Here is a 9,909-nt window from a genome sequence, read left to right on the forward strand (position 1 = left end):
CTACAGCTCCGATTCGACCCCTAGCCTGGGAACCTCCATATGCTGCAGGAGCGGCCCTAGAAATGGCAAAAAGACAAAAAAATTAAAATAAAATAAAATCAGGAGTTCCTTGGTGGTCTAGCAGTTACAGATCCAGCATTGTTACTCCTGTGGCTTGGGTCACTGCTGTGGCATGAGTTCAGTCCCTGGCCTGGGAACTTCTGCATGCCAAGGTGCAGCCAAAAAAAAACCCAAACAAACAAAAAACAAAGGCATCTTATTTTTCCTGACCACAACACTATGAAACTAGAAATCGACTACAAACAAAAAATTGCACAAGGAGGTTAAGCAGTTTGCTTCTAGAAAACCAATAAATCACTGAAGAATTCAAACAGAAAATTTAAAAATACCTAGAGACAAATGAAAACATGATGATCCAAACTTCTGGGATGAAGCAAAAACAGTTCTAAGAAGTTTATGGTCATACAAGCTTACCTCAGGAAATAAGAAAAATCTCAAAACAATCTGACCTTACACCTAAAGCAACTAGAGAAAGGACAAACAAAACCTAAAGTTAGTAAAAGGAAGAAATCATAAAGATCAGAGCAGGAATAAATAGAGGTGAGGAAAAGAAAAGAAATGGTCAATGAAAATAAAAGCTGGTTCTTTGAAAAAATAAACAACATTGATTTACCCAGACTCAATCAGAGAGCCAAGTCAATCAGAAATGAAAAAGGAGTTACAACTGACACCACAAAAAATACAAAGGATCATAAGAGACTACTAGAAGACCTAAATACCAATAAAATGTGCAGCCTAGAAGAAATGAACAAATTCTTAGAAAGGGGCAATCTCCAGAGACTGAACCAGGAAGAAATAAAAAATAGGAAAAGACCAATTACCAGTAATGACATTGAGTTAGTATTTAAAAATCCCATCAAAGTCCAGGACCAGATGGTTTCACAAGTGAATTCTACAAACATTTAGAGAAGAGTTAACACCTGTCCTTCTGAAACTTCCAAAAAAATGCAGAAGGGACATTCCCAAGCTCTTTCCATGAGGCCAGCATCACCCTAATACAAAGATAAAAAAAAAAAAAAATTACATGCCAATATCAATGAACATAGATGCAAAAATCCTTACAAAAATACTAGCAAACTGACTCTAACTGCACTTAAAGGATCATACACTATGATCAAGTGGGATTTATCCCATAGATGGAAGGATTTTTTAATATCCGAAAATCAGTGTGATATACTACATTAACAAATTAATAAAAATCACATGGTCACCTCAGTAGATTCAAAAAAAACTTTAAGTGAATTTCAACATTTGGTCTTGATAAAAACTCTCCAGAAAGTGGGCATAGAGGGAACCTACCTCAATAATAAAGGCCATATATGACAGACCCACAGCTAGCGTCATTCTCAATGGTGAAATGCTGAAAGTGTTTTCTCAGATATCAGGAATGAGACAAGGATGCTCAGTCTCACCACTTTTATTTAGCATAGTTTTGGATGTCATAGCCACAGCCATGAGAGAAGAAAAAGAAAAGTCCAAATTGAAGGAACAATTTGAAAACATCTGTTTCCAGATGACATGACGCTATACACAAAAAATCATTAAAATGCTACCCAGAAAACTTCATCAATGAATTCAGTAAAGGTGCAAGACGCAAAATTAATGTACAGAAATCTGCTGCATTTCTATACACTAGTTACAAACCATCAGAAAGAGAACTTAGGGAAACAATCCCATTTACCATCACATAAAAAAGGATATAATACCTAGGGATAAGCCCACCTAAGGAGGCAAAAGATCTGTACTCAGAAAAGTGTAAGACAAAGATACCACAAAAAAATCAAAAAATAAAAAAACTATAGGCCAATATCTTTGATGAATACAGATGCAAAAATTCTCAACAAAATTTTAGCTATCTGAATCCAACAACATATAAAAAAGATCATATACCATAACCAGGTGGGATTCATCCCAGGTTCACAAGGATGGTTCAACATATGCAAATCAATCGTCATACACCATATTAACAAAATAAAAGTCAAAAACCACATTATCATCTCAATAGATCCAGGAAAAGCATCTGACAAAGTCCAACATCTATTCATGATAAAAACTGTTACTGTTATAGAGGGAACATACCTTAACATAAAGCTATTTATGACAAACCCACAGCAAATATAATACTCAATGGAAAAAAGCTGAAAGCCTTTCCACTAAAATCTGGAACAAGACAAGGCTGCCCACTCTTACATTTTTTATTCAACATAGTATTGGAAGTCCTCCTAGCCATAGCAATCAGACAAACCAAAGAAATAAAAGGCATCCAAATAGGAAGAGAAGAGGTGAAACTGTCACTGTATGCAGATGACATGATACTATATATAGAAAACCCTAAGGACTCAACCCAAAAACTACTTGAACTGATCAACAAATTCAGCAAAGTAGCAGGATGTAAGATTAACATTCAGAAATCAGTCACATTTCTGTATACTGACAATGAAACTTTAGAAAAGGAATACAAAAACACAATATCTTTTATAATTGCACCCCAAAAAATCAAATACCTGGGAATACACCTGACCGAGGAGGCAAAGGACCTATATGCCAAGAATTATAAAACATTAATCAAGGAAATTAAAGAAGATGTAAAGAAATGGAAAGATATTCCATGTTCCTGGGTTGGAAAAATTAATATTGTAGAAATGGCAATACTACCCAAAGCAATCTACAGATTCAATGCAATCCCTATCAAATTACCCATGATGTTTTTCACAGAACTAGAGCAAACATTCCAAAAATTTATATGAAACCACAAAAGACACAGAATTGCCAAAGCAATTCTGAGAAACAAAAACCAAGCAGGAGGCATAACCCTCCCAGACTTCAGGCAATATTACAAAGCCACAGTCATCAAGACAGTGTGGTACTGGCACCAAAACAGACAGACAGACCAATGGAAGAGAATAGAGAACACAGAAATAAACCCTGACACCTATGGTCAATTAATCTTTGACAAAGGAGGAGAGAACATAAAATGGGAAAAAGACAGTCTTTTCAGCAAGCATTGCTGGGAAACCTGGACAGCTGTGCATGCAAAGCAATGAAACTAAACACCCCCTCACACCATGCCCACGAAAATAAACTCAAAATGGCTGAAAGATTTAAATATAAGACAAGACACCATCAAACTCGTGGAAGAGAACATACGCAAAACATTCTCTGACATCAGTATCATGAATATTTTCTCAGGTCAGTCTCCCAAAGCAACAGAAATAAGAGCAAAAATAAACCAATGGGACCCAATCAAGCTGACAAACTTTGACACAGCAAAGGAAACCCAAAAGAAACCAAAAAGACAACTTACAGAATGGGAGGAAGTAGTGTCGAAGGATGCAACTGACAAGGGCTTAATCTCTAGAATAGACAAGCAATTTATACAACTCGACAGCAAAAAAGCCAACCGCCCAATTGAAAAATGGGCAAAAGATCTGAATAGACACTTTCCAAGGAAGATGTACAGATGGTCAACAAGCACATGAAAAAAATGCTCAACACCCCTGATTATTAGAGAAATGCCAATCAAAACTACCATGAGATACCACCTCACACCAGTCAGAAAGGCCATCATTAATAAGTCCACAAAGAACAAATGCTGGAGGGGGAGTGGAGAAAAGGGAAGCCTCCTGCACTATTGGTGGGAATGGAAGCTGGTACAACCACTATGGAGATCAGTATGGCAATGCCTTAGAAATCTATACATAGAACTACCATATGACCCACCAATCCCACTCTCAGGCATGTATCCGGATAAAACTTTCCTGAAAGAAGACACATGCACCTGCATGTTCACTGCAGCTCTATTCACAATAGCCAAGACATGGAAACAACCCAAATGGCCATCGACAGACGATTGGGTTAGGAAGATGTGGTATATATATACACAATGGAATACTACTCAGCCATAAAAAAGAATGAAATAATGCCATTTGCAGCAACATGGATGGAACTAGAGACTCTCATCCTGAGTGAAGTCAGTCAGAAAGAGAAGGACAAATACCATATGATCTCACTTCTATCTGGAATCTAATACAAGGCACAAATGAACCTTTCCACAGAAAAGAAAATCATGGACATGGAGAGCAGACTTGTGGTTGTCGGGGGGAGGGGGAGCGAGTGGGGTGGATGGGGAGCTTGGGGTTAAGAGATGCAAACTATTGCCTTTGGAATGGATTATCAATGAGATCCTGCTGTGTAGCAGTAGGAACTATGTCTAGTCACTTAAGATGGAGCATGATAATGTGCGAAAATAGAATGTGAACATGTATGTGTAACTGGGTCACCATGCTGTACAGTAGGAAAAAAAATTGTACTGGGGAAATAACTATTAAAAATAATAATAATAAAAAAGAAAACTGTAAGACATTGATGAAAGAAAACACAAACTGATCAAAAGATATACTGTGTGTTCTTGAATTGATAAGGCGACCATACTACAGAAGGTGATCTAAAAGTTCAATGCAATCTCTATTAAAATACCAATGACATTTTTCACAGAACTAGAACAAAAAAATTGTTTTAATTTATATAGAAACATAAAAGACCTCAAATAGCTAAAACAATTTTGACAAAGAACAAACCTAGAGCAATCACACTTCCTGACTTCAGATTGTACTTCAAAGCTATAATCAAACAGTATGGGGAGTTCCCATCATGGCGCAGCAGAAACAATCCAACTAGAAACCATAAGATTGCGGGTTCAACCCCTGGCCTCAGTGGGTTAAAGGTTAAGGATCCAGCATTGCCGTGAGCTGTGGTGTAGGTCACAGAAGCAGCTCAGGTCCTGTGTTGCTGTGACTCTGGCATAGGCTGGCAGCTGTAGCTACAATTGGACTCCTAGCCTGGAAACCTCCATATGCCGTGGGTGCGGCCCTAAAAAGATGAGAGAAGAAAAAAGAAAAAAAACATTATAGTACTGGCACAAAAACAGGCAGATAGACCAATGGAACAGGATAGAAAACCTAGAAATAACCCATGCTTGTATAGTCAGTTAATCTACAAAAAAGGAGTCAAGAATACAATGGAGAAAAGAGAGTCTCTTCAATAAGTGGTTCTGGGAAAACTAGACAGCTACATGTAAGGGAGTGAAATTAGAACAGTCTCTAACACCATATTCAAAAACAAAATTGATACTATAAAACTCCTTTAGGAAAATGTAAGCGAAACACGCTCTCACATAAATCACGGCAATGTTAAACCAGATACTGTAAAATTCCTATAGGAAAGCATAGGCAGAACATTTGACATAAATGGCAACAACTTTTTTAGATGTGTCTCCAAAAGCAAAAATAAACAAATGAGACCTAATTAAACTTATAAGCTTTTGTAGAACAAAGGAAACCATCAACAAAATGAAAAGACAATCTACTAAAATGTGGGAAAATATTTGCAAATGATGACTGATAAAGAATTAATAGCCAGCATATGTAAGCAGCTCATACAGCTTAACATCAGAAAAGCAAATACCTCAATTTTAAAATGGGTAGAAGAACTGAATAGATATCTTTCAAAGAGGAAATGCAGATGGCCAACAGGTACATGAGAGATGCTCAACATTGCTAATCAGGAAAGTGCAAGTCAACCACAATTAGATATCACTTCACATCTGTCAGAATGGGTATCCTCAAAAAGAACACAACAGATTTTGGCAAGGATGTGGAGAGAAATGAACCCTTGTACACTGTTGTGGGAATGTAAACTGGTGTCGCCACCATGGAAAACAGTATAGAGGTTTCTCAGAACTAAAAATCAAACTACCAATATCACTTGCATGTGGAATCTAAAAAAATACAACAAAATAATAAATATAACAAAAAAGAAAGCTTCACAAATGTAGAGAACAAATTTGTGGTTACTAGTGTTGAGAGAGAAGAGGGGTTATATAGGAGTAGAGGAGTAAGAAATCAGTTTGTAGAAAACACATAAGTTACAAGGATGTATTATACAACATGGAGAATATAGCCAATATTTCATAATAACTGTAAATGGAGTATAATCTTTAAAATTGTGAATTATTTGAGTTCCCATCATGGTTCAACAGGTTAAGAACCTGACTAGTATCCATGAGGATGTAGGTTTGATCCCTGGCCTTTGCTCAGTGGGTTAAGGATCCAGCGTTGCTGTGGGTTGGGATGGAGGTTGCAGACACAGCTCAGATCCTGCATTGCTGTGGCTTGGTGTAGGCCAGCAGCTGCAGCTCTGATTCGACCCCTGGCCCAAGAACTTCCATATGCCACAGGTGTGGCCCCAAATATAAAATAATAAAATGAATTGTATTATACACTTGTAATTTTTATGCTAATTTATATACTATTGTACAGCAACTATACTTCAGAAAAAAATAAAATATGTATTAGTTCATTGTCCACACTGATGTCTTTGAGAATAGTGGCACCAAGTGGATTAAGGTGTATCTTTTAAGGAAATTTTGTCTTGTGTTCTGCATACTATGATGTTTAATTAGTGGCTGCTGGGAAGTTTTCCTTGTAAGAACTTAACTCAGAAGAACTCTTGATTATATCATTCCCACATCATCTTCAGCTTACTTTAATTTTTTTTTTTTTGGTCTTTTTGCCATTTCTTGGGCCACTCCTGTGGCATATGGAGGTTCCCAGGCTAGGGGTAGAATTGGAGCTGTAGGAGTTCCCGTCGTGGCGCAGTGGTTAACGAATCCGACTAGGAACCATGAGGTTGCGGGTTCGGTCCCTGCCCTTGCTCAGTGGGTTAACGGTCTGGCGTTGCCGTAAGCTGTGGTGTAGGTTGCAGATGCGGCTCGGATCCCGAGTTGCTGTGGCTCTGGCATAGGCCGGTGGCTACAGCTCCGATTCAACCCCTAGCCTGGGAACCTCCATATGCCGTGGGAGCGGCCCAAGAAATAGCAACAACAACAACAACAACAACAAAAAAGACAAAAAGACAAAAACAAACAAAAAAAAGAATTGGAGCTGTAGCCACCAGCCTACGCCAGAGCCACAGCAACGCAGGATCCGAGCCGCATCTGCGACCCACACGACAGCTCACGGCAACACCAGATCCTTAACCCACTGAGCAGGGCCAGGGATCGAACCCGAAACCTCATGGTTCCTAGTCAGATTCGTTAACCACTGAGCCATGACAGGAACTCCTGGCTTACTTTAATTTTTTACAGCTTTATTGAGGTATAATTAATATATGCAAAGTATACATTTTCAATGCATACAATTTGATGAATTTATCATACCACAAAGTAATAAACATCTATCACCTCCAAAACTTTCCTTGTGCCCTTAGGGGTGGGGGCAAGAAAATTTACCATGAGAACTACCTCCTTACCAAAATTTTAAGTGCACAGTTCAGCATTACTCAAAATTGCCAAAATAAGGAAAATCTAAATGTTCACTGACAGACAAATCAGTTTGTTATATACATACAGTGGAATACTACTCAGCCTTTAAAAAGAACAAAAATCTTTCCAACATGGTTGGACCTGAAGACATGCTAAGTGAAATAAGTTAGTCACAGGAAAGGCAAATATTACATGATTCCACTTACATGAGGTATTTAAAACAACCAAACTTACAGAAGCAGAAAATAGTGGTGGTTGCCAGAGAGTTGTGGGGAGGGGAAAATGGAGAATTTTATACAAGATTAATAAGTTCTAGAAGTCTAATGTACAACATAGTGCTTATAATCAAATACAATGACTGTCTCATTTAGCCATTAATACCTTTGGAAGCTGAGGAGAATGCTTCCTGTAAGAAACTAATATAATTCAAATTTTTGCTAAAAGTAAATTTGACTCTTTCTCCTTCCTTTATGATACTTTAATTTTCTTTTCTGCATGTCATGTACATCCTTGTTCATGTTAATTTAGATCGTAAGTCTCTTAGTCTGTATGTGCCCTCAGTGCTTGTGTTCTGCATCGTACTAAGTAAATGGCTCCTTGGTATAGTCTGTTTTTCACTTTTTCTTTCCTAAATTGTGGCAGCAATGTTCTTTCTAAATGGCTACTTTTGGGTCTTCAGGAAAAAGTCACACCCAAAAGGCTGTTCTCCTTTGGGTTTATGATGCCATTATATTTTATAGAAAAAATTATATATAAATTATGTAAAATCATAGCCTTTAGGTATACCTGCCACCCACCTTCTCCCTGAGATATGATTTTAGCTAAAATACCATCACCTTGTGAAACTGGCATTGTATAGTGGTTTTGCAGTGACTGCAGATTGCATTCCTAATGCACAAGATAAAGCCATATGCCAAAAGCACTCCCTCTGTAGGGGTGTGGTTAGTCTAAAATAAATACATTCTTTGAACTATCTTAAATGAAATGGCTGAACTTTTCATTCCAAAGTTGCTTATATGTGGGGAATTTAGTTTTTCCTCTTAAGGATTAAGAAGAAAGCTGTTCCTTTGCACATGCAGAGTTACAAGTACTATGACAGAGGGGAAAGAACACTGGATTAGGATCAAGGGACCCTGAGTTTTAAACACCTTAAAAACAGGCTCAGGTGAAGTAGGTTTTACTTATGTGAATTAGGAGGAATGAGTCTGACTTTAGCTCAGTACCCAAAATAATAATTAACTTCAGTCCATGATAATGAGTCCTTAGCATGCTGTACAACTTCTGCTTTAACTCCCCAAAGAAAGAATATCTTGTTAAAGCTGTATCAAATTTGCCTTGGAAAGGCAATTTTAGACAATGTTTTATATCAACTGAGAGAGCTTTTTATATTTGTCAAGACTGTACCAGAAGTTGAGCTAAATCCTTAAATCAGCAGATTAAGAATCTGACTAATGGAGTTCCCGTCGTGGCACGGTGGTTACAGAATCCTACTAGGAACCATGAGGTTTCGGGTTCGATCCCTGGCCTTGCTCAGTGGGTTAAGGACCCGGCATTGCCGTGAGCTGTCGTGTGGGTCGCAGATGCGGCTTGGATCCTGCGTTGCTGTGGCTCTGGCGTAGGCTGGTGGCTACAGTTCCGATTCGACCCCTAGCCTGGGAACCTCCATGTACCATAGGAGCAGCCCTAGAAAAGGCAAAAAGACACACACACAAAAAAAAGAATCTGACTAGTATCCCTGAGGATGCTGGTTTGATCCCTGGCCTCCTCAGTGAGTTAGACATCCAGTGTTGCCACAAGCTGCAGTGTAGATATTAGAGGTAGCTCAGATCTGGTGTTGCTGTGGCTGTGACGTAGGTTGGTAGCTGCAGCTCCAAATTGACCCCAGCCTGGGAACTTCCATGTGCCACAGGTGTGGCCCTAAAGAGGAAAAAAAAATCCTTAATCCTTAATCTAATTAGTTCCTGGCCTGGCCTTCCCATTTTTGGTATGCTTAAGACATTAAAAGTCTCAGTAAATAACACAATAGCTTGTTTATCATAAGCTTTATGTTTCTGTATTTATAGGGATATTACAACACTTTATTTGGAAGAGTACTCAATAAATGCCTTGCCTACTAACAGGATTTGCTGAGTCACTTGATTCAGTTTGTGATCCCTTCAGCACTTTTGAGGAACTTAAACATTGTTTCTGGGAAGCACCAGCAAAGCTGTAATTGTGTCCCAAATGTGCATTTTTGACTCCTCCATCCAACTCTTGATCTCCACTCATGAGCTCTTTCAACATTTTGCTTAACCCAAGACAATTTGCCCAAGTCAGAGATTTATGAGAATCAGATGCTTCCCTCTGGCCCTGTTTATTTTTCTCCCAAGAGTTGTTAGTGTGTGATTACAGCTTTATATTAATAAACATTTTTTCTAATCATTTAACTTCTTGTTGATATTTTGTACATAAGTATGTTTTATTGAAGATCCATACCAAGGAACACAAATATTTCACCCATTTTTGAAGTCCTTGTTATAATTGAAGGC

This window comes from Phacochoerus africanus, chromosome 9, assembly GCF_016906955.1.
Source record: "Phacochoerus africanus isolate WHEZ1 chromosome 9, ROS_Pafr_v1, whole genome shotgun sequence".
Taxonomy (NCBI): domain Eukaryota; kingdom Metazoa; phylum Chordata; class Mammalia; order Artiodactyla; family Suidae; genus Phacochoerus; species Phacochoerus africanus.